This window comes from Narcine bancroftii, chromosome 12, assembly GCF_036971445.1.
Source record: "Narcine bancroftii isolate sNarBan1 chromosome 12, sNarBan1.hap1, whole genome shotgun sequence".
NCBI lineage: Eukaryota > Metazoa > Chordata > Chondrichthyes > Torpediniformes > Narcinidae > Narcine > Narcine bancroftii.
In genome coordinates this window covers 87,989,238-88,013,746 of record NC_091480.1, presented here as the reverse complement: position 1 = coordinate 88,013,746, position 24,509 = coordinate 87,989,238, and the positions used below count along the sequence as shown (strand labels likewise).

The 24,509-nt window shown below is 40.4% G+C and overlaps 1 long non-coding RNA gene across 3 annotated transcripts in view; it reads left to right on the top strand.

Moving 5' to 3' along the window:
• The window catches only part of LOC138747247 (uncharacterized), a 31,836-nt gene extending 11,723 nt beyond the window's left edge, over positions 1-20,113 (top strand). For 2 of the 3 annotated variants that reach the window (XR_011347390.1, XR_011347388.1), the window contains exons 3-4: positions 3,064-3,192; positions 3,914-4,094. This is a non-coding gene — a long non-coding RNA (uncharacterized lncRNA). Of the gene's footprint in view, positions 1-3,063; positions 3,193-3,913; positions 4,095-18,154 lie in introns of those variants that run through there. The other variant, XR_011347389.1, reaches the window with a different exon arrangement.
• The last annotated feature ends 4,396 nt before the right edge of the window (positions 20,114-24,509 follow it).

Below are 24,509 nucleotides of genomic sequence, written 5' to 3'. Positions count from 1 at the left end.
CCCGTTTGGTAAAGATTATGGATGACATGCTATGATAAGGCGGAAATGTTTACTGCAGGCAACCAAATTAAGGAATAATTCTCCACAAATTGAAATATATTCATGAGACATGGAGGCCAAAAAAATCCTTGTTTCCCTTTCCAAGAAAGGAAATGTGAACTAGCTAATCAGTCGTTAGTGGGTGGCGAAAAAAATCAGGAATTTGATTCTTTACCAAAAAAAATCACCCAATTAACATTTTTCCCCCCCATATCATTTCCCCAAAACTTACAAACTATCCATATACCTCTGAGGTAAAGTCAATGAAACTGTTAGAGCTTCAAATGCAAGGGATATTTGCAGATATAGAGCTCCTATGAAGCTGGCCTCAACACTCCATCATGTTAAAGGGAAGTGCGAATAGGCACTTACACTTCTAGATCATTAATGGAATTTGGCAACACTTGCATAAAGCATCCTTGTCTCAACTGAACCATTTTATATCAGAGCAAGAGAAGTTTATTGATTGGATTACGACAACTCTTCATTAATTATCAATTCTTTTATACAAAAGTGGGAAGCTGCTGTTCTGTTTGTTGTTTAATAGACTTATGTCTAATGTTTATTTGTGATGTTTTGCAGTATTTTTAAACTGAGTGAAAACAACTAAATCTTTTCTCTAGTAAATAATGAACAATTTATTTAATGCTGTAGTGGTTTAGATAATCAAATGTGATTGACCAAGGTTACTGACATCAAACTACTGTTAGAGGTTAACATATTGTGCTGTTAGATTGAGCGTTGACGCAGGAATGATAGATTGTGGGTGGTGAAAAATGGAAATGCTCTTCTGAGGAATAAAACTGACTTGTGATATTGCTCAGGAGTTGCAGTGAAATATTGAATCAATGCTGAGACAGAGTGAAAGTCTTTACTGATAAAGTGTTCAGTGAAACAAACTGAACTTTATCTGTATCTATTTTGATAGATGTACTGAGATATGGCCAATGAACTGTAATGCATAAGTAATGGGCAAAGAATTTGCAGGTCAGGTAGTTGAGTGTGAGTGTGTTAAATCCCCATTATCCAGAATTCAAGCAACCAGCCAAAAAAATTGTGCAAAAATAAATATGTAAAAAAATACAAAGCTTTAAAATTTGCGTCCCCTAGCAGTCAGTTCACTAATCACACAACATGCAATCCCAAGCAACTGGAAAATTCACTTATCCGGCATCTAACAATCCCCTTCGGTGCTAGATACTGGTGGTTTTACTGTCTTCACCTTGGCAGAGATTGAAAACTGATGGCAGAGGAAGGTAGCAAATCAGGAAAGCGTTGTACAAAAGAAACATCATAGGTAAAAGAATCAGTTACCTTCACTGATTTTGTCCACCTAAATCCCCTCAGAATTTAGTGCCCCACCAGGGTCTTAATTGAGGCAAATGAAATCACTGAGCAAATATAGGAAGAAATGGTCAACTTAATTCAATTATTTATCCCTTGCAAAAGCTGAATTCGTTTCTCATTTTTTGGGAGTTTGTCAGGTTAATCTTGATGTTACTTATCCTTAGAAAAGTACACAGGCCTCTTATAGGTTTGCATAATTTTCAATTGCATAAAAATCATGTTAAAATCCAACCTGTCTGATTTTTGCCTCCAGAGAGTGTGCAACAATTCAAGTCAGGACAATTCAAGTCAGGAGTAAAACACAAAAGTCTCCAGACACCATGGTTGAAGTAAAAACACAATGCTGGAGTAACTCAGCAGGTCAAACAATGTACTTCATGTAGCCAACGTTTCAGGCCTGAGCCCTTCATCGAGGAATGAGCAAAATGTAGGCAGTCACCTGAACAAAATGGTTGGCAGGCGTTGCGGGCCATGGGGAGGAACACAGTCGCACAAGAAGGAGGCAATGGATGGATAAGGGAGAGAGGGCACACCAGCAAACAAGGGGAGGGGGAAGGGGATGGAGAACTGGAAGAAAGAAGACAGAGGGGTGGGGAAGAAAGGGAGAACAAGAAGGTCAGCAGAAAACGGAGGTCGATGTTAATGCCATCCAGTTGGTGATTGCCCATTCAAATTAGACAACCTGTGCAAAGATTAGATTCTACACTTAAACCAACTGCTCTGATAATTCCATTGAAATGAGACATTCTGCCCTGTCAAATTTTGATAAGTCAAGCAACTGTGCTATTTAAACAATAATCCAATGTTTTAATTGTCACGATGAGTCACATTTAAAATTTTAAAGGGTGAAAAACCATCTTGTTCAAAGGATAATATTATTTTTGGAAGGCCACAAGGTGGCAACAACAGCTTAATGGTGCATTCATGGTAACAACCATTTAACACCCATGAATGGAATTATTTTTCTTTCTTCCTTAATTTTAGTCGGGAATACTAACCATGGGCAGAAATATCTTAGCCTTTAAATTCAATATTGCAGTGTTGTTTACTGTCAACACTATGCACATAAAAGATAAATTTTGTTTTCCTGGGTGAATTACAATTGTGTGAGGGTTCTGGGTCATTTGTCCTGTGTCAGAAATTCACCTGAGCATTTCCAATTGCAAATCGGGTGAGCATGTAAGACTTGCCTTCAATGCCATCATCCCCTATTTTTTTTTGATAAAATATTATCAGGGTACTGAAGCATGCCTTTCATTCAGTTCAAGCAGAATAACCAGGTATTCTTGCTGATGAAGGACTGAAGCCCGAAACTTATCATTGCTATATAAAGGGCACTGTTTGACCTGCTGAGTTTCTCCAACATCGTGTTTTTCCTTTTTATATTATTGCTGTTATCTTCTCTGAGCAGTGCATTAAAGATGCCAGTGCTGGCAGATTGTTCCCTGCAATTTATTTTCTCACCTGACACACTTCCATCACCACTCTCCCACCATGAGCCCGACCCCTATTTTCAGTGCAATTTAGCAACTCATTTATGTGATAAATAATGCTAAAAATCATTTCTATTGCCGCATCTCAATGATAAATTGACCACGTGCTTAGGCTTTGACTACAGTGATTGTTATTTATTGAACAGAAAATATTTATTTTTATTTAATTTTGTAATTTTAACAGTACAAGAAGGCCCTTCTGGCCAATGAAGCCCATGCCGCCCAATTCCATCCAAATAACCTACCAATCCCATATATTTTTGGAGGGTGAGAGGAAACCAGAGCACCCGAAGAAAACTCACGCACGTCACGGGTAGGATGTACAAACTCTTTATAGAGAACGGTGGATTCAAACCTGGGTCATGGTATTGTGCTAACCGCTATATATCAGATAATATTTAAAATTATATTTTTTAACTGTAAGTGCAAGTGCAAGTCACATTGTTTAGCTGTAAAGTGGTAAAGATTATTGTTCGGAAGTGCAAAGAATTAGTATTACCATCAAATTGATCACCTACCTTTGATTTCTGTCAAAACACAGTCCTTTCTTCAGTCTGGCACCAAAAGCACCGTGTTTCCATGGAAACTCACTTTCATTTAACACTTGCACGAGGAAATTGAGCTGTATTATGTGGATGGTGAGACTGAAATAAAACCATGTACCTTGGATTTTTGTCAAAAATTATCTCAGGCACAAATATAATTGTTTTGAATGAATAAAAATTATGAACCCAGTTTGAATTATGATTCACAAGAAAATACAAAAAAACATGGAACTCATTAGCAGAAATCATTATGGGAGAACCGTCACAGGAGATCAACAATAATTGCAAACTTTCTGCACTTCAGTTTTGAATTTGTCGGAATTAATAATTAGGTTGTTGTGTCTGGAGAGTCTTATCACTCTTTGATGATCTACTGAAGATATATTCAGTATCTTAGACTTACGTTGGTACAACATTAAAAGTTTAATTCACCTGAGATTTAATTATATTCATTACATTTTTCAATTTCTCTCATTGACTTACTGCCAGATTAATTCTTGAACTTGCGCTTGAACACAATGTGGCACCAAACAGATTTATTCCCAACCTCCTCTTCAGAAAAAGGAAATGAAAGAAACCAGAGAACCCGATGGACTGGGGAGTGGATTTATTTTTGGAAATCAAAGTGGTCGATATTAACACTTTGGGTAATAAAATTGGATTAATAATATAGAGTTTTGTTTGAATGTCTTTGATGAATGGAAGGGATCATCACATAGTTTTGTTGTCCTAATTTAGCAGCGGTTGGTTCAGGGGAAGGCAGCAATTGAAAAGAAACATTCACAGTTCTGATGTTCTTAGATATTAACTGTTTTCTTCTCCACAAATGTTGCCTGACATGGTAAGTTCTGCTTTAATGCTTAAAATTTTAAAAATTTAGACCTACAAGCACAGTAACAGCCCACAAGCCTGTGTTGCCCACTTGACCTACAATCCCTGGTACATTTTGAACGGTGGTTGGGAACCGGAGCATCCGGAGAAAACCCCTGAAGACACGGGGAGAGCGTACAAACTTCTCAGTTCGGGATTTTAACCCCGGTCCTCTGATGCTATAACTGCATTGTGCAAACCACTGTGCCACCCTGCTTGAATGGATATTGGTTTCCGTAGTCTTTTGGGGAAAAAAACATTTGTGGCATGATTTTCTATCAAATAGTCCCAGCTTTAAGGATGAAAGTACAACTCTACCTATAATTTTGATGTGGTTTTAAATTCACTGATTTTCCAAATGACCTGAAGTCAGGTCGCTCTCTCAATCATGCCCTATTTTATATAAAATATTCCTTTGTGAGAAATGTGAAACACGAAAGTCTGCAGCCACTGTGACTGAAATGAAAACACAATGCTGGAGAAACTCAGCAGGTCAGAGAGTACACTGTATAGAGCAAAGATAAAGACATTTAACCAATGTTTTGGGCCTGAGCCCTTCATCAAGGTATGAGCAAAATGTAGACCAGCACCTGAACAAAATGGTAGAGGGGGAGCACTAGTCCAAAGGCAATGTGGGGGGGGGGTTAGGGCACAACAGCAAATGGGGAGGGGAGATGACTCTGCGAATGGAGCGGGAAGGGGTGGAGAGCTGGAGGAAAGGAGGCAAGAGGGATAGGGAAGAGAGGAGGAACAGGGAGTGGTCTGGCAGAAACCGGAGAAGTCGATGTTAATGCCATCCAGGTTGGAGAGACATAACAATTTAAGCCTACAGCTGAGCACTAAATTCTACACCAAGAACCGGTGAATCAGCTTTGCCAGTTTGCAACATAATGTCATCTCTGAAGTGCCCCTCCATCTTACTGGGCATTACACTCACAGCTCTTGATAACAATTATATTACCCACTGAGAAAGCCTTCAGATGTTCAATATATACATGAATGTAACTGGAATGTTAGTTCATAATTTAATTTTCACTTGGTTTTCTACGTTAAGATATCATGAAGTCATAAAACTTACCACATTTAGACAGAAATGCACAGCTTGATTTTTCATGTCAATAAGTGGGTGGAAAAAGAGGTCTTGTTTACTGGAGTTGACAAATTATTTTGACTTGCTGATATTTTAATTACAAAGTTGCTAGAAGTCAGCGTAGCACAAAGCACACTTCCTGTAATCACATCATGACATGCTGTGAAAGGAAGGTTGTTTGTTTTTCATGAGAAGGTCATTTAAATTAAAAGTGCTTTGAACCAAGTGTGAGTGCAATAGAAGCCAGAATTTCAGGAGATAAAATGCCAGCCGGTCAGCAGCATCAGAGATGTTTCTTAGATAGAATTTGCACGATTTTACCAGTCTGAAGAATGTCTGACATCTCATCATTGGCCATTCACGCACGAATGACCAAAACTCAAAATTTCCATCTCCTGACACAGGTTTAGACAGCATACCGGTCGGTAGTGCAGTAATTAAAGAGGCAGGACTTGCAATGCACCTCATCAATATGTCCTATTCATTAGCCTGTTGTTCACGGAGTTAACGGCAGGCATTCTGGGAAATTTACTAGGGGGTTGAGGAGGTAAAATATCAGAACAGGAAAATAGCGATAATTTCCTGGAATGCAGCGGCTGTGTGAAAAAAAAGAGTGTCAATGCAGTGGTAAATGGAGTATCCCAGTTCATTGGCATAACGACGGCTGACTAATGGAGTTAGAGACTGTCCCGCAGAGAGTGGATTTCTTTCAATATGCGTTGTACTGATATTGAAAGTGAAGGACGTCCTGCAGGCTGAAGGTTGAATACTGTGAATGGTACATGAAATGGAACAATTAACAACTGGTACAGAGTACATGTATGAGAGTTTATTGTCATATATCCCCCACCACCCTTCCACCTCCCCAATCGGTTCCATCTAATCCAATTTGTCCTTTATTTTATCACCATAGAAACATAGAAGATAGGAGCAGGAGTAGGTCATTCGACCCTTCGAGCCTGCTCCACCATTCAATGAGATCATGGCTGATCTTAAAGTTCAGTACCCCGTCCCTGCCTTTTCTCCGTAACCCCAAATTCCCTTATACTGAAAAAATATATCTAATTCCCTCTTAAATATATTCAATGAACCTGCTTCTACTGCCCTCTGTGGCAATGAATTCCACAGATTCACCACCCTCTGGGTAAAGAAATGCCTCCTCATCTCATTCCTAAATGGTCTGCCTATTATCCTCGAACCATGGCCCTGGGTTCTGGACTCCCCCACCATTGGAAACATCCCATCTGCATCCATTCTGTCCAGTCCTGCCAGAATTTTATATGTCTCTATGAGATCCCCTCTCAATCTTCTAAACTCCAGCGAGTACAATCCCAAATTGCGCAATCTTTCCTCATAAGTCATTCCTACCATTCCAGGTATCAGCCTGGTGAATCGCCTCTGCACTTCCTCCATTGTAAGAACATTCTTCCTCAGATAAGGTGACCAAAACTGCACACAATACTCCAGGTGTGGTCTCACCAAGGCTCTGTACAGCTGCAGTAAGGTATCCTTATTCCTATACTCAAACCCTCTTGATATGAAGGCCAACATACCATTTGCCTTTTTAACCGCCTGCTGTACCTGCATGCTCGCCTTCAGTGACTGGTGCACAAGAACCCCTAGGTCTCTCTCCACTTCCCCATTTCCCAATCTATTGCCATTCAAATAGTAATCTGCCCTCCGGTTTGTATTACCAAAGTGGATAACCTCACATTTATCCACATTGTAGTACATTTGCCATGTATCTGCCCAGTCCCCCAATTTATCCAAATCACACTGGAGCTTCCTGACCCCCTCTTCAGTGCACACAACCCCTCCTAGCTTAGTGTCGTCTGCAAATTTGGAGATATTACATCCAATCCTCTCATCCAGATCATTAATGTAAATTGTGAACAGCTGGGGTCCCAGTACAGATCCCTGTGGCACCCCACTGGTCACCGCCTGCCACTCAGAAAATGAGCCATTTATCCCAACTCTCTGTCTTCTATCTGCCAGCCAGTTCTCAATCCACATCAATACCTTGCCCCCAATCCCATGAGCCTTGATTTTCCATGCCAGTCGTTTATGTGGGACCTTATCGAAGGCCTTTTGGAAGTCCAGGTACACCACATCCACTGGCTCTCCCCCATCTATTTTACCTGTCACCATCTCAAAGAATTCCAATAGATTTGTCAAGCACGATTTACCCTTTGTAAATCCATGTTGACTCTGTCCGATCCCTTCTCTGCTAGTCATGTGCTCCGCTATTACATCCTTAATAATAGATTCCATCATTTTGCCCACTACTGATGTAAGGCTCACCGGCCTATAATTCCCCGCTTTTTCTCTACCCCCCTTTTTAAATAGTGGGGTAACATTAGCTACCCTCTAATCCATGGGTACTGATCCTGAGTCTATCGAGTTCTTCTGGAAAATAATTATTAAAGCATCTGCTATCTGAATGTCCACTTCCTTAAGTACCCTAGGATGTAGATTATCAGGCCCTTGGGATTGATTGGCCTTCAATCCCTTCAATTTCCCCAAGACCATGTCCTTAGAGATACTGATTTCTTTCAGTTCCTCCCTTGCATTAGTCTCTATGTTTCCCAACATCCTTGGGAGGTTATTTGTATCCTCTCTTGTAAAAACAGAACTAAAGTAAGAATTTAATTGGTCTGCCATTTCCTTATTCCCCATTATATATTCCCCTGATTCCGACTGCAAGGGACCTAGTCTGGATCTCTGGATTTCACCAATCTTTTCCTCTTGACATATCTATAAAAGCTTTTGCAGTTGGTTTTTATATTTGCCGCAAGCTTACTTTCGTAATTTATTTTTGCCCTCTTGATTAATCCCTTTGTCCTCCTTTGGTGCATCTTGAACTGTTCCCAGTCTTCGGATTTGGTACTTTTTTTGGCCAATTGATATGCTCTCTCTTTGGACCTAATGCTGTCTCTAATTTCCCTTGTTATCTACGGTTGAGTCACTTTTTTGGTTTATTTTTATGCCAAACCGGTATAAACGATTTCTGCAGTTCTTCCATTAGATCTGTGAAGGCTTTCCATTGTCTATCCACCATCAACCCCCCCCCCCCCCCCCCCATAAACACCATCCAATCAATCTTACTCAACTCCCGTCTCATACCATCATAATTCCCTTTATTTAAATTCAGGACCTTAGTCTCGGTTTTAATTTCTTCACTCTCCATGTCGAATGAGAATTCGATTATATTGTGATCGCTCCTACCCAAAGGGCCTCATACAACAAGATTGCTTATTAGCCCCTTTTCAATAGATAATACCCAGTCTAAAATGGCCTGCTCCCGAGTTGGTTCCTCGACATATTGGTCTAGATAACCATCCCGTAAACATTCAAGGAATTCCTCCTCCTCAGTATTTTTACTAATTTGGCTAGTCCAATCTATATGTAAATTAAAGTCTCCCATGATGACAGCTGTTCCCTTATTGCACGCTTCTCTAATTTCTCTTTTAATGCCTTCCCTCACCTCTACATTACTATTTGGAGGCCTATATACCACCCCCACTAACGTTTTCCGCCCTTGCTAATCCTCAGTTCTACCCATATAGATTCCGCATCTTCCGAGTTAATATCCTTCCTGTCAATCGTGTCGGTCCCTTCTCTCACCATCAAAGCTAACCCACCCCCTTTTCTTTCTTGCCGATCCCTCCTAAATATTGTATACCCCGGGATGTTGTTCCCAGGCTTGCCCACCTTGCAGCCATATTTCTGTAATCCCAATCAAATCATATTTTTTTGTCTCAATTTCCACAGCCAATTCATCTACCTTGTTCCGAATGCTTCTTGCATTAAGATATAAAGCCTTCAGATTTGCTTTTTTCACCCTCCTTGCTCTTTCAGATTTTTTACTTTTGCTGCCTAACCTAACTTTTCCTATTTTATCTTTCCTGTCCTTTGCCCTATCATACAGGTTCCCACCCCCCTGCCAAATTAGTTTAAGCCGCACCCGACAGCTGTACCAAACCTAGCTGCCAATATATTGACCCCTTTTGGGTTTAGGTGTAACCCATCCTTCTTGTAAAGGTCATGCCTTCCCCAAAAGAGATCCCAATGGTCCAAGAAGCCAAAACCCTGTATTTTACACCAGCCCCTCAGCCACACTTTCATTTGTCTTAACCTTCCATTTTTGTCCTCAGTTGCACAGGTAGCAACCCAGAGATCACCACCCTGGCAGTTCTGTTTCTTAGCTTCTGTCCTTGCTCACTGTAATCCTTTTTCAGTACCTCCTCCCTCTTTTTATCGATGTCATTGGTACCCACATGTACCAAGACATCAGGCTGCTCGCCCTCTCCTTTTAGAACACTCTGGACCCGATTTGAGATATCCCGTACCCTTGCACCAGGGACGCAAACCATGTGGGTATACCTATCTGGCTCACAGAATCTCTTGTCTGTACCTCCGACAATGGACTCCCCAATGACCACTGCATTCCTCCTTACCTTTTGTACCACCGTGCCAGGCTCAGTGCCAGTGACCTGGTCACTGCGGCCAGCTTCTGTCAGGTCATCTCCCTTAACTGCATCCAACACAATATACCTGTTGCTGAGAGGGGTAGTCACACGTGTGCTCTCCATTTTCCAGGCATTTTTCTTCCCTCCCCTGACAGTTACCCACTTACCTGACACATCTGGCCTTGGGGTAACGATCTCCCTGAAAGTTGAATCTATTAACTCCTCACTCTCCCTTACCAGCCGCAGGTCCTCAAGCTGCAGCTCCAGATCCCCAACTCGGTCCTTAAGGAACTGCATCTCAGTGCACCTGACGCAGACATTTATGCACCTCAGTGCACCATTATGACCTTCTCTATTTATCAGATTCCACCAATGAAAGCCTTTGTTTACACACCACCTTCTATCTTGTTATCTCCAACTTCACCCTGTTCAACTCACCTTCTTCCACCAAGCGCCCTCTTTTTCTTGCCTTTCTCCTCCCTTTGCCTTGCACATGCCAATCAGTGGCCTCCACCACTCCATCTGGCTTCCTTCACCCTTTCTTGTTTCACTAACCACCTACTGGCTCCTGTCTAATACCTCCCACCCTGTCGGTCCCCATTACGCCAGTTATCTCCTTTGTGCACTCTCAGATATGATAAAGGATTCAGATCCAAAGTGTTGACTATTCTTTTGCTCCCTTTGGTGCTCCTCCAACAGATTATTTTTGGCCCCAAATCTATCCATAAGTCGCATCACGTCTGAAACTCCATGCAGAGTCGGCATCAGAACAAATCTAATCAGAGGGCATTAGGGTAACCCTGGCAGGGGGAGGGGCACTGATTTTTTGGGGGGCATCAGACCAGGTGGTTGTGGGGGCATCACAATAACTCATGTTTGGGGGGAATGACCCACAAATGCCCCCCCCCCCCCCCCCATGACGCCGACCCTGACTCTAGGACAGGTTGAGATTTAGATTAAATGCTGGCATCTCTGTTAAGACACAGGCAACAAAATTCAGCCCCATACCTTTCCATACACATTTAAATCCTAAATTCATTGGACATTAAAAAACTAATCCCTTCACTTCTTTCACACCACACACAAATAATTGTCTCTCACTCTTGTTGGGACACATTTGACTCATGATGCCCAACAATAGCAGCTGGCGACTAGTGGAGTAAAAGATTATTCTATCAGGTCTAAGCCATTATTATGCAGGTTGTTCAAGAACCAAAATCCAGCAATATTGCACTTTAAACAGCTTAACTGATCATTAAAGTACTCCACTGGGTTTTAAACAATAAAATTTGGAAAAGGTTTGAAACTTCAGATGCAAACAAAGTTAAGCATATGCTTTTGTTCACACATCATACTTTATTGCGAGAGTGGGAGTTAAGTTTAACACTGGTGTCCTGCTGATTGCAAACAAACCTCCCTGAGTATTCCTGCATTTTTAATGCCCATTTTTTTCCCATCACACCTCAATTTGAATAGCTAAAATGGGAGCAGACTGCAGTATTGCAAAAGAAATACCACATTTCACCACTTCAATTGCTCGAGCTTCATTTTTGCCAGCTCACTCTGTGTCATCTGAGCTCTTCGTCACTTCATTGACCTTTTGAAAAAGTTTTTTTTTCCAGCCAAGACTTGCACTCATAAAACGCAGCCCACACCAGATCAAACTGCAAAAAATATAAGCCTGGAAAATTTGCTGACCTCCAGCAACTTTGAACCATTGACAGCAATAATAATAACTTCATGTCACAAAATGTACCTTTTTTTCCCCACAGGAACATTAATGAACCAATTGAAATTGTCATATTTCCATACAACATAAAAGAAGTCCATTTGACTCATTGAGTGCATTTCACTGTATGTCAGTACATCCAACAAGATTAAAGAAGCAACAATTCTATTTTCCCACTACTTTTGCCTGTAATCCATCCTCACTTTTCTATGAACTATTCTGGGATTCTACTGCTCACCTCTGAATTGTTGGCATATTTCCATGCCGTAGGTCCTTGGGAACAGCAGCACCCAAAGCAAACATATGAGATCACAAGAAGGTACAAGCATTCTGGCTGGTTGCATCTCTGTTTAATAGGGAGATGCCAATGCTCAGGGCAAGAAAAAACTGCAGAGGGTTGCTCATGTGGCATGCAACATCACGAGCCCAAGTAATTACTCCATCGAGGACCTTGACAAGAGGTGTCTTAAGAAAGCAGCCTCTATTCTCAAGGACCCCCACCAACCAATTGTTGAGACTGAAAGGCTGCAGTTCCCCTGGTCAGAAGTACAATAAACCTCCTGTTTATCTGCAATTCAAGCAACCAGCAGCCTCAAGCAACCGGCAAGAAAAATCACGGAAAATAAATTAGAAGAAAATACAGAAGTTCACCAATCATTTTGCAACACACAATTTCAGGCAAACCAGGCAATTCACTTATCTAGCATCTACCAGTCCCCATAGGTATCGGATACCAGGGGTTTCACTGTACTGTTCCTTAAGCTTACATTTGCTCTTCATAGGAATAGCATAAGAGGTCAAGGACAGAGCTCAGATTGGACTGGAGTGGAAGAAATAAAGGGGCATATTTCTCTCCACAGATGTTGCCTGACCGGTTATATATTTTCAATAAAATGATTTTTTTTAATTTATGGAATGTAACAATATTTTTTACTTTTTCCAACCCCCTCAAGGCACTGTCTGGCCTTTCCTTGGTCTTAAATTGTTGAATTAGTGAAGGTGACTTTGGAATGAATGAACTTCCTCTTCTGTCCCTCCTGAGAGCAGTAAACATTTCCTTCCATCTCAGGTAACACACAGGCCGGGAACACCCCAGGAGCACATGGTGTTACTCCAGGCATTTATTTTTCTCCCAGCAGTCAAAGCTGCACCATTCACAGCAGTTGCATCAAATTTTAATTCTGTACTTCTAACGCAGACTTCAGCAAGCTAAAGCTGTTTAGTAATAGGCAGTTTTATTGTGTAGCTGAACTGGGAATCTGAACTCTTCGATTTTATTGCACTATTTTTTTGAACTCTTAATGAGGTAGAAGACTGAAAATGTAAAGAACAATTTGGAAACTTGAGTTTCATCTCAATTTACTGCTAGTTTCACACATTTCCCTCTCATCAGGCCTGAAGGGCATTCCAATGAATTTTTGTTTACAAATCAGACTGTTTAGAAACAAGATGGTTTTTAACTCAGGAGTTAACAAGCAGAAGCCTGAGAGAAAACATATTTCTCTTCAAAGACAAAAAAAAGTTTTTAAAGTTTATGCAAATCTTAATAGATTCAAATTGATTATAAAACACTTTTGTAAAGTTATTATCTGAGCCATTACATTTGTAATTTAAGCAACTTTGGGACAACCTTACAATTTACTACATATCTTTAGAACTATCTTAAAACTTACCACTTATTTTGGTCATGTTTTAAAAATACAGGTTCAACACTCAGATGCGTGAGATGTAGATTATTCAATATTCCTTTATTGTCATGTAATAAAGACAGTGCAATATTACATGACATTTGCTTTCATCTGCCATAAGGCAGAGAGATTCGCCATCGGCAGAAATTGCCTGAAGTGCATCTTCCAGTCAGAGAAAGAGAAGCAAAAGAGAGATTATGATCTGCTAAACAGTAGTTCTCAACCTTTCTTTCACTCACATTCCAATTTAAGTAACCCCTATGCCATCGGTGCTCTGTGATTAGTAAGGGGCTGCTTAAGGTGGGATGTGGGTGGGAAGGCAAGGTTGAGCATCCCTGCTCTTGACCCAATTGTTACTGAAATATTTTGCTTGAGAAAAATTGTCATTGGACCATTTCCTTTAGAGTTCTAAAACTGTGCACATAATGAGTCAATTAGGGATGATTTAAACAGTGGTTTTCAACCTTTTTCTTTCCACCCACATAACACCTTAAGCACTCCCTTACTAATCACAGAACACCTATGGCATAGGGAATACTTAAAGTGGTATGTTAGTGGAAAGAAAAAGGTTGGAAACCATTGAGCAGCTAAGGAAAATAACCTTCAATTTGGAAGGATATTATTTATGTTATTATTTAATAGATCATATCTAAAAGTATAAACGTATGAAAAAGTATAAAAGATGCATTAATGGGCAAGATCCATCTGGATTTCTCTCCTTTTGTTTATCTTTCATTGTTCAAGCAATAAATCTATGGGTTTGCAGCTATTCTCAATGGGGGCCATACAACCCACTCCCCTGACCCCCCCCCCCCCCCCCGAGGCAAGCAGAACACTGAAGGGGGGCACTGACTGAAATATTATTTTTTTTTTAATTTAATGTAATCGGTATGAGAGAAGTATGGAGAAACCAACTAAATCTGACTGCTTCACAGGGAAGGGGGTCCATAAACTTTGAGCCATATCCCAAGGGGGGGCTAGAGCCAAAAAAAAAATTGAGAATGGCTGGGCTCGAGAGTTCCGTCCAAAAAAGGTGTCAACAGTCACAGAGCACCTTAACTGTTTCTGGTGTGATTTTCGTCCTCATTAGGCTTGGAACTGGTACCAGGCAATCACAGAAATAAAAATGATCGTCAATCATACCAAAGGCTCATACTTGTGCACACCTCACCTAACCTCGCCTCACATAACTCAAGTGGACAAACAAAAATTTACACCACACCATTTCTGGAAGTGGGCCTGCAAAATTAAGTTGCCAGAAGAAATACTGTAAAGCAGGAAGATCAAAAAACACTGGTCAACAAATGTTTTCAAAAGGTTTGCTTCCTGAAACAAAATTGGGGTTTATAATAGATGAACACAAAGCTAATTTCAGATTTTCTGTATCACGTAGGAAGTTGGAGAAGCAACGCATTAACTTTTATTGAATCTCGTTCATTTAATCGCATCATTGATGCTGACACATCGCATTGGTTCAACTGATCTAAAAATGTTTTTCCGCTGATTTTCATTTGTACTCAGTATCTGATGCCTCTCATGTCAGTGTCCAGCATTGAAGGATTCCAGTTGCCCTGATACTGCTTTTCCTTGGTGGCAATGAGATGGTCAAATCTTTCACCATGTTCATCACTGACTGCACCAATAAAGTCCAAGTACGAAAGAAGAAAATGGATTTTCAATAACATGTTGCAGTTCATGGTTTCTATGCATGATGTAGACTTAAAATATGACACAAAAAATCACAAAAATAGGATATATCTGAAAAAAAACATATCTTAGGAAATTATTAAGGAGATTTTCATGATCAACCGCCCAAAATCCATAAAATACACCCAAAAATATCCAGGAAGCAAAATAAATTCATTGTCCAGTGAAATTAATAAAACAACAGAAGAACAACACCTGACTAAAGATTATCCTTGTGACATCAAGATGCCGCAGAAGTGTCCATAAGGGGAATTACCCTTCAGTGAATCCCTGCAATTTTTGGGAGCCTTACTCTACATTTTTTTGTTTGTACATGTAAATTACACCATGATCCAAAAATACCTACCCATTCTCCTAATATGCCATATTTTCAATCATATAATGCACATGTTAATCTCCCATAACTAACAACCAATCAACTTCTCCCAGAAGTGTCAATCGCCCATTATATAGATGATATCCTGAAACACCTTAACAAGCTTTGAAGATGAATCAATTCAATAGATCAAAGACAGGTTTCAGAGTTAAGCAGGAGATTTTAATTCTAATATTATCTCAGATCAGAGGCACTTGATTTGTCAATCTTCTCCCTCAGGGACAGGACTGGGCAATTAACATTGATAAGGTGCAGTGCCCTAGCCAGAATGTCCTGTTTATAGGAATACCATGGCATTCGATACAAAAAGATATTCCCAAGATCAAAATTTCCCACAGCCATTATAAATTGTGCACATTCTTTCATTGCTGCTATTATCTTCTCCTGGTCACTATAATATTCCCATGGTCAATATTAATTGCGTCTTTCCCACGACTGCTATAAATTGTGCGTGTTCTATCATTGCCGCTGTTAGATTCTCATGCTCGCTATAATATTCCCAAGCTCACTATAAATTGCCTGCACATATTTCCCATGGCCATTATAAAATGTGTGTGTTCTTTCAATGCCGCTATTATATTCCCAAGCCTGCTATAAATTGCCGGTTCAACTTTCCAATGCCCACTATTAATTGTGTGCATTCTTTCAGCAATATTCTCGTAGAGCACGCACATGTATATAATGCGCAGGGGTGCCTGGTTTTTAAAATAAGCATATAACGTGTGTTATATGCATAAAAATATGGTACTTTGAGCATTGATATCACTTTGCAGGGAACCTTTGTGGGCAATATAAATAATTTCTTCTTCAACTCCGAGCACTGAAGTAGTAAATGACTAGGATTTATTTGTATGGTGCAAGACCAAGTATGGATAGTTTGAGGGAGTTGAGAGTTGAGGGCAGTGTTTCAATGTGGTTGGCTTCTGTCTTTTTAAACTAAGTTCAAGAATGGAAGCATCAAGGCTACTAACTGAGACTGTGTTGATTGGAAGGATGGAAACAGTATTGGTGAGGAGCTTGTAGCTTGAAAACAAAACCACTGGATTCAGAATTCCCATTACTGAAAAGTTTTGATAAAATATATTTGAGCCTATCAAGTGCATTGACTGGTGGTGTTGTCTGTCTGTAAGAAGAACCAGAGTATGATCAAAAGAGTAGGAAAAGAGATATTGTCGAGAGTTATCCAAATGAGGAGTTTGGGAACAAGATGGCGGAGACTGAAGAAGATGATATGCCTGAAATAATGGAGATGGACATCATAACCATATAAAAGATCAATTTTAAAAAATCAACAATTAAGCACATCTGTCCTGGTGTTAGTAAACTTTGGCTTACCTGAGGGATCTCAAATAGCCAGCTTCAATCCAAGAATAATATAGATTGGAAACAAATAAATCTGAAGAATCATGGAATGTGAATTGTTCAGTGACAAATTGCATGAAGATTTTTAATTCACCTGCTGAATTAGCAGCATTTCATGACTATTTACAAATAATGCTTCTCTGGTTCTGTCAGGCTGATTGGTTCATTTATTTATTTGGGTGACTGGATGCTGAACATTTTTTAAACTATCATAAAAATTACATTTATAATGATCTGGTTTGGTTAGCTATTATAAATACATATCACTGAACGTGGCAACCCATTGTGCCGTTGGACCCGCATGCTACTCAAAAGAAGACACGCATACATAGTGTAGACAGGTTAAGCTCTGAGTTTTATTAGGGCTCAGGTCCAACTTTTATACTTGCACTGTTCCCACCATGGCCCCCCTTGGCTGACGTCACAACAAAAGCGGGATTCCTGGGCGCGGGTACTTTCCTGCATGACAATGCCCTTTTTTCCCATGCATTGTCCCTGTCTGTTGGCTGCGCAATGAGGCCAGTGCCATTTTGGGCTCGCTGGCCTTCAAGCTGCCCTTGCCATTCACCTGCTTGTTGGGGCCAGTGCTGCTGAGCGGGCTGCTGGCCTTTGGTTGCACTCGCCGCTTGGAGCACTGGCTCAATATGTAATCAATATCAGTAATTACATTCTAGAACACACTACTACTTTTAACATCAACTGCCACTCATTTAAGTTTTATCAGGCTAAAATGATATTAATATAGTTTTGTGGAGAACAAACTGTAAAACAGACCTCAAATGCAATTGTGTCTTCTAGCTCTACAGCAAAGGACTATGGCCAATACTTGCCTCATAAGGGAACCTTATCCAGTTTAACTTTTCCCTTTCTCCAATATCTTCAGATTGTGATCAGAGTGCATCAATATGTAATGCACACACACAAAAAAAAACAAGTACAGAATGTAATGTACTCATCAAAATATCCTTCCAGGTTTAATAGCTCAAGCAATCGTTACCAGGCAGGGATTGCCACCTCATTTCACAAGTTGGAGGTCAATCTGACCCGAGGAGAGGCTCACTGGAAGAAACATAGTGGAGGAGATCTGTTATCAACAGCACTGAAAATCTTGTCCTGAGAGTACAATCAAATAATTAAAACATCAGCATAATTTTCACCTACAAGTAGAAACAAGAATTGATTTGTGGTTCATGATATCTCAGTACACAATGTAAGCGTTCCAATGCCTCACCCGACATGAGATTGTCAATGCACAACAATTCTATATCAGAGTTATTAAACTAATGGAATGAGTCTCATAGAAGAAAAAAAAATGGTTTAATTTGTCAAAAAACAAAAACCTGTGGATGCCGAACATCCTGAAAGGGTATTGACCTGAAATATTAAACTTTTTTCACACTTTACAGATGTTATCTAAACTGTTGATTTTTTTTCCCTAGCATCTTGAACAAATGACAACAAAACCCAGAGAGCAGTTAAGCAACTCCAACTGTACTTATAGGGATAGGACCCTACACAAGAACCAGCATCATTAAGGCACTCTTTGAAGAAATTACACATGTCTGACCAATGATCCCTATTGGGTTACTCATTAACTTTGTTGGCAAAACTGAGACTTGTCTGATTTATACTCTGAGATTGTCACTGAGTGCAATTTATTTTGCTTTTGGGTTCGGAAATCAGAAATCTGACTGCATCTGGAACTTTGTTTATGAAAATTGTAATTGCTTAGACAGAAGGTCTTGCCTGGAGGGATTGATAAGAGATTTTGCAATACAGAAACTGTCTTCACTATCTCTGAACATATGGGCATTTTTGGAAATTGTAATTAAGTATGTCAGTTTCGTGGAGGTACAGAAACCTTGAAACTCTGCAGTACCTGGAGAGGAGAATTAAACATGGCAAGCCCACAGCCGGTGGCATCGTATGCAATAGGATGGGCTGAAACTGTTGTCCATTCATGTTCTATTCCTCGTAACTACCAACCCTGTACCGTGAATTAAATTTACCTTCTCTAAAGTATATACTTCTGACACTGACAATGACTTTATTCTCCGGTGAACCAGTTATCTTGATTCATCCTGCTACTGTAACTAAGATTGCAAGATCACTGGCCCAGCCCTAGCCTAAAGCAGTGGTTCTCAACCTTTTTTGGTCTAAGGCCCATCTGGCTTCCAGACAAACATGCCATGGCCCACTAGTAGCAATGACTGAGCAATATTTTCAAGTCAAAGGCAGCTCTGTAAGAAACACATCTTGATCTACTGGTAATTTAAAGTATTTTATTTAACTTTTTTAAAGATATAAAAGACCCTGCAAGCATACACTGAGCATAAAATCTCCCAATCAAAATCAAGGCTCAAGTCACCTTAATGAGACGCCTGTTCCTGAAGTTTCTTCACCAGTTTCCACATCCTTGGTTCTGTTGTAGGTAATTACACACCTGAGATCTGCCTCCCCTTCAAAGCTGTTTCAATCTTATGGTGAAAAATCTCTGATACCTTTTTACTGTGGCCCACCATTGGCCATGATCCACTCACTGGTTGATAACCACTGGACGACACTCAAACTGCTTTTCAAGGATGTCTCACCCTGAACTCCCTTCTGGCTTTCTTGAAGCTGTGTGCCAAAACCTTGATGGCCTCAGCAAACCCTTGCAACCATGTTTTTTTTTTCTTTTGCCTATCAGTGCAAGTGTGATACTGCAACTCCTTAAATTTGAGGAAAAAAGTGGTTTTAACTTCCCAAAATGTGTGTTCCATATATTCCAAGGACTCCACATTTAGAAATATCAGCTTTCGATTCACTGCAGTGATGGCTCCACGGCACTGGGTCTTTTTGTCATCTTCTTGGCCTGCAAGTATTGCATTCATTGACCCAAAGTGTGGCTCAGTTCATCTTCTTGGCCTGCAAGTATTGCATTCATTGGCCCAAAGTGTGGCTCAGTTCATCTTCTTGGCCTGCAAGTATTGCATTCATTGGCCCAAAGTGTGGCTCAGTTCATCTTCTTGGCCTGCAAGTATTGCATTCATTGGCCCAAAGTGTGGCTCAGTTCATCTTCTTGGCCTGCAAGTATTGCATTCATTGGCCCAAAGTGTGGCTCAGTTCCTCTCAGTTCAACCTCTTTGTTGACCTTTTAGCCCAGTCTTTGCATTCTTCTTCTGATGGGCTAGCACCAAACTCCATCTTAATTGCTTCTTGTGCTTTTTCTCACCTTCTCAAATAGTGGACAGTTGCCATCTCGCAAAGTAAATTTCAGATTTACTGTCACAGTAAATACATGACATCAGATACAACCGTGAGATTATTTTTTCTGAGGATTGAGGCAAAATTATGACTCATTGGTAGTGCAAAAAACTGAAATCTGCACATTTGTAAACAAATAAAGAAATGTAAGCAAACTGACTGTGCAACCTAGAAAACAATTAATAAACTGCAAAAGTTAGAGTCCTTAAATGAGTCTCTGATTGAGTTTGTCATTGAGAAGTCTGATGGCGGAGGGGTAGCAGCTATTCCTGAAGCTGGTAGTGTGACACCGATACCTCTTTCCTGATGGTAGAGGCGAGGACAGAGCGTGTGCTGGGTGATGATTGCTGCTGCTCTCCGATGACAGCATTCCCTGGACAGGTAGACCCCGACTTGCAATGGTGGGGTTGATATTTGACAAAACAAAAGCGAGATTTGCCAAAAAACACGAGATTTCGCCAAAATAAAGCAAGATTTCTCAGAAAAAAAAAGTGAGATTTCTGAAAAAATGCGAGAACAGTACCATCATAACTTTGACATTATGTATGTCAGGACATCGTAAATATGAGTCCATCTGTAGATGTTCTCAATGGTGAGGAGGGTTTTCCCTGTGATGTCCAGGGCCATGTCCACTACCTTTTTGCAGGGCTTTCCACTCAGAGGTATTGGTATCCCCATACCAGACCATGATGCAGCCAGTCAGCACACTTTCCACCACACATCTGTAGAAAATCTATTTTTCTTTCTCCATGATCACCCTGTTGGTCTGAATTCTGCAGATGCTGTGATTGGCAATGTCTTTGACCTCTGAACATTCTGCCATTTCTAAGCGTATCCTGCTTTCTTTACTTGGTGTGACCTTAACGTGATTCATGTATTAAGTATTCTCTAAAGTAGTCTAACAAGTTACTAAAAGTGAGAAGTAAGTAATAGGCCTTACCAAAAATGATCAGATAGTTAAAAATAAATTTAATAAATAAATTAATAACTGCGGCACTGTTGCATTGCATAGATCTTAACCTGGTTGTAATTCCACCAATCCATTGTGTTATGGTAAACTGCAGCCCAGCCATTAAATTCATTTGAACAGCTTTTATCCAAGCTCACGTCCCATCTATGTTTATAACACAGTGGAAATTTTATTGCATCGCAATAAAAGCAGCAATTTAATTATTTATGGGTAAGAAACAAGATACCAAACAGTCAATTAATTTATCAATACTGCCAAAGTGACTGTTACCCCATGTTGATGAAGCCCTATGCCATTGGATTAATGATTAATAAATTAGAGTCATTTAAATCTTGTCAAATTAAGTTAGTATCTCTCATGTAAAGTACCTGTGTGCATGCAGATCTCACAGTTCATTACCTGCAATTTCCTCAGAGATCGAAAGAAGATCTTGGCATTTCAGCTCTGATGGTAAACATTCAATATTGATGTAATGCCACCATAATAAAGTTCAACATTCAGTAGATGTAAAGATAACATAATGTGCACAAAGTCAAGATTCTTGGTAGGTTCCACCACTTTAATCCTGACAAAGGAGCTTTTTAGAGCTTCAGAAAATAACAGTCTCTCAATTTGCAAATGTTTCTGGGAATTTCTCTTTACCTTGTGATGAATGGAATAGACTCGATAGGCCCAATGGCCTGCTTCTGCTCCTTTAACTGGTGAACTTGTTCCAAGGTGAACGGTGAAAAGCATGGAGTCACTGGTATAATTTAAAAACACTAGAAGAACTCAACTGGTCTTGCAATGTCCATGTTTTGGGCCTGAACCCTTCTTCGGGCAAAAAGAAAGCAGGTGTCTCAATGAAGACTGAGGGAGAAAGGTGGAAGAATGGGAGGAGGACTCCAGATCAATTTAAAAAAAGTGTTAATTAGATAAGAGGAAAGGTGAGAATTAATTTTATCTCTGTGAAAAGAGAGAAGGAAAAGGGAAAAGAGAGAGAGAGCAAGAACCAGAGGAAAGGAGACGGGACAAAAATTGGGGAAGGGGGCATGTTTAATAGAAACCGGAGAAGTCAATATTAGTGTCATGATTTCCCATTTCATATATTTCCATATTTAGAAGGAGGCCATTTTAACTGTATTACTTTGACCTCCACTTATGCAACCAGCCTTATTTAATTAAAATGCCTCGTAAGCTGATGACTATTCACTTCTATGAGGATGATGTGGAGGGCATTGAGCAATATTATAAATTATAGGAAATATGTGGCACAGAAACAGCTATTTGGTCCATTATATTGAAAATTCCATTTCCTAGCATTCAGTCCTTAATCCCATAGATCACAACTTCATTAAATACTCTTTTTTAAACTGTTAGGGTACATTCCAAAGGCAGATTCTCACTGGACTTGTGCTTGAGGAAGGGTCATGTGACCAAAGTATCACATCTTGCTAACTGTAGTAGGATAGCCCGTCCAACCTGATCCCATCGACTGACCAATACCATTGTAAGAAATGATCACAAGTCATAACCCATAATAACTACTGTGTCCTAGTTTTGAGGAAGTTTAATTTATGTTAACTGTTTCTTCAGGCTTCATGCATTCCTTGTTATTTATTATGCGTTTACTTATGACTCAATCTCGCACCAACCCTCTTCAATCTTCTTCAGCATGATGCTGAAACAAGCCATGAAAGACATCAACAATGAAGACGCTGTTTACATCCGGTACCGCACGGATGGCAGTCTCTTCAATCTGAGGCGCCTGCACGCTCACACCAAGACACAAGAGCAACTTGTCCGTGAACTACTCTTTGCAGACGATGCCGCTTTAGTCGCCCATTCAGAGCCAGCTCTCCAGCGCTTGACGTCCTGTTTTGCAGAAACTGCCAAAATGTTTGGCCTGGAAGTCAACCTGAAGAAATCTGAGGTCCTCCATCAGCCAGCTCCCCACCATGACTACCAGCCGCCACCCCCCCCCCCCCCCACATCTCCATCGGGCAGATACAAACTCAAAACGGTCAACCAGTTTACCTATCTCGGCTGCACCATTTCATCGGATGCAAGGATCGACAACGAGATAGACAACAGACTCGCCAAGGCAAATAGCGCCTTTGGAAGACTACACAAAAGAGTCTGGAAAAAGAACCAACTGGAAAACCTCACAAAGATTAGCATATACAGAGCCGTTGTCATACCCACACTCCTGTTCGGCTCCGAATCATGGGTCCTCTACCGGCATCACCTACAGCTCCTAGAACGCTTCCACCAGCGTTGTCTCCGCTCCATCCTCAATATTCATTGGAGCGACTTCATCTCCAACATCGAAGTACTCGAGATGGCAGAGGCCGACAGCATCGAATCCATGCTGCTGAAGATCCAACTGCGCTGGGTAGGTCATGTCTCCAGAATGGAGGACCATCGCCTTCCCAAGATCGTGTTCTATGGCAAGCTCTCCACTGGCCACCGAGACAGAGGTGCACCAAAGAAGAGGTACAAGGACTGCCTAAAGAAATCTCTTGGTGCCTGCCACATTGACCACCGCCAGTGGGCTGATATCGCCTCAAACCGTGCATCTTGGCGCCTCACAGTTCGGCAGACAGCAACCTCCTTTGAAGAAGACCGCAGAGCCCACCTCACTGACAAAAGACAAAGGAGGAAAAACCCAACACCCAACCCCAACCCACCAATTTTCCACTGCAACTGCTGCAACTGTGTCTGCCTGTCCCGCATCGGACTTGTCAGCCACAAACGAGCCTGCAGCTGACGTGGACATTACTCCTCCATAAATCTTCATCTGCGAAGCCAAGCCAAAGAAGAAGAAGAAGATTTATGACATATAAAGTCAGAATAATTGTGAATGATGAGACAGTATTTGTAAAATGTTGCTGAATTGGTTATCATTTTAGTTCTAACACTAAAAGAATTTGTTCCCTCCCCGTAAAAATGTTCTTCCTCACCCAGGAACAGGAGCAATGACATTGACAATTTGCAAGGGGCTTCCACAGAAGTTAATTTAGGAACAGGCAAAACCCCAGGACACACATCTCTTTAAGCCAAAAAAGCTGATCTTTAAATGGACAACAGAGTGTTTTACAGCGGAAGTATTACGACATTAAATGTACATTGTGGTTCATTATATTTTGAAATACTTGCTTTATTTCATATCTGAGTGTTCTTGGAGCTTAAATTCTGTTGCTTTTATTTTTGGACTTTTCAACGAAGTGTGATGCCTGGTGTGATCTGAATGGAACAAGAGGAAATAAACACAACACATAGCAAATGATACTGTAATCTTTCAATGTACCTGAGATATTCCTCTCATATAAATATTTTTGATTTCATTCACCATTAGTACCATTTTATTCTGACCAAGTAGAATTTTGTGATTTGGTGTAGAAGTTCATTGTAAATTGTGGAAAATTTCCACAATTTCTGAATCCCTATCAAACAACAGGATAACTATTTCATTTTGTGTAAACAATTGCTCATTCTCTCTGATATGCACATATACAAGCTGAAAATTCACTGGAGAAACCAGATTATATTATTGAACTTTTATTTATGTGGACTGCCACCTTTTGGAACATAGTCCT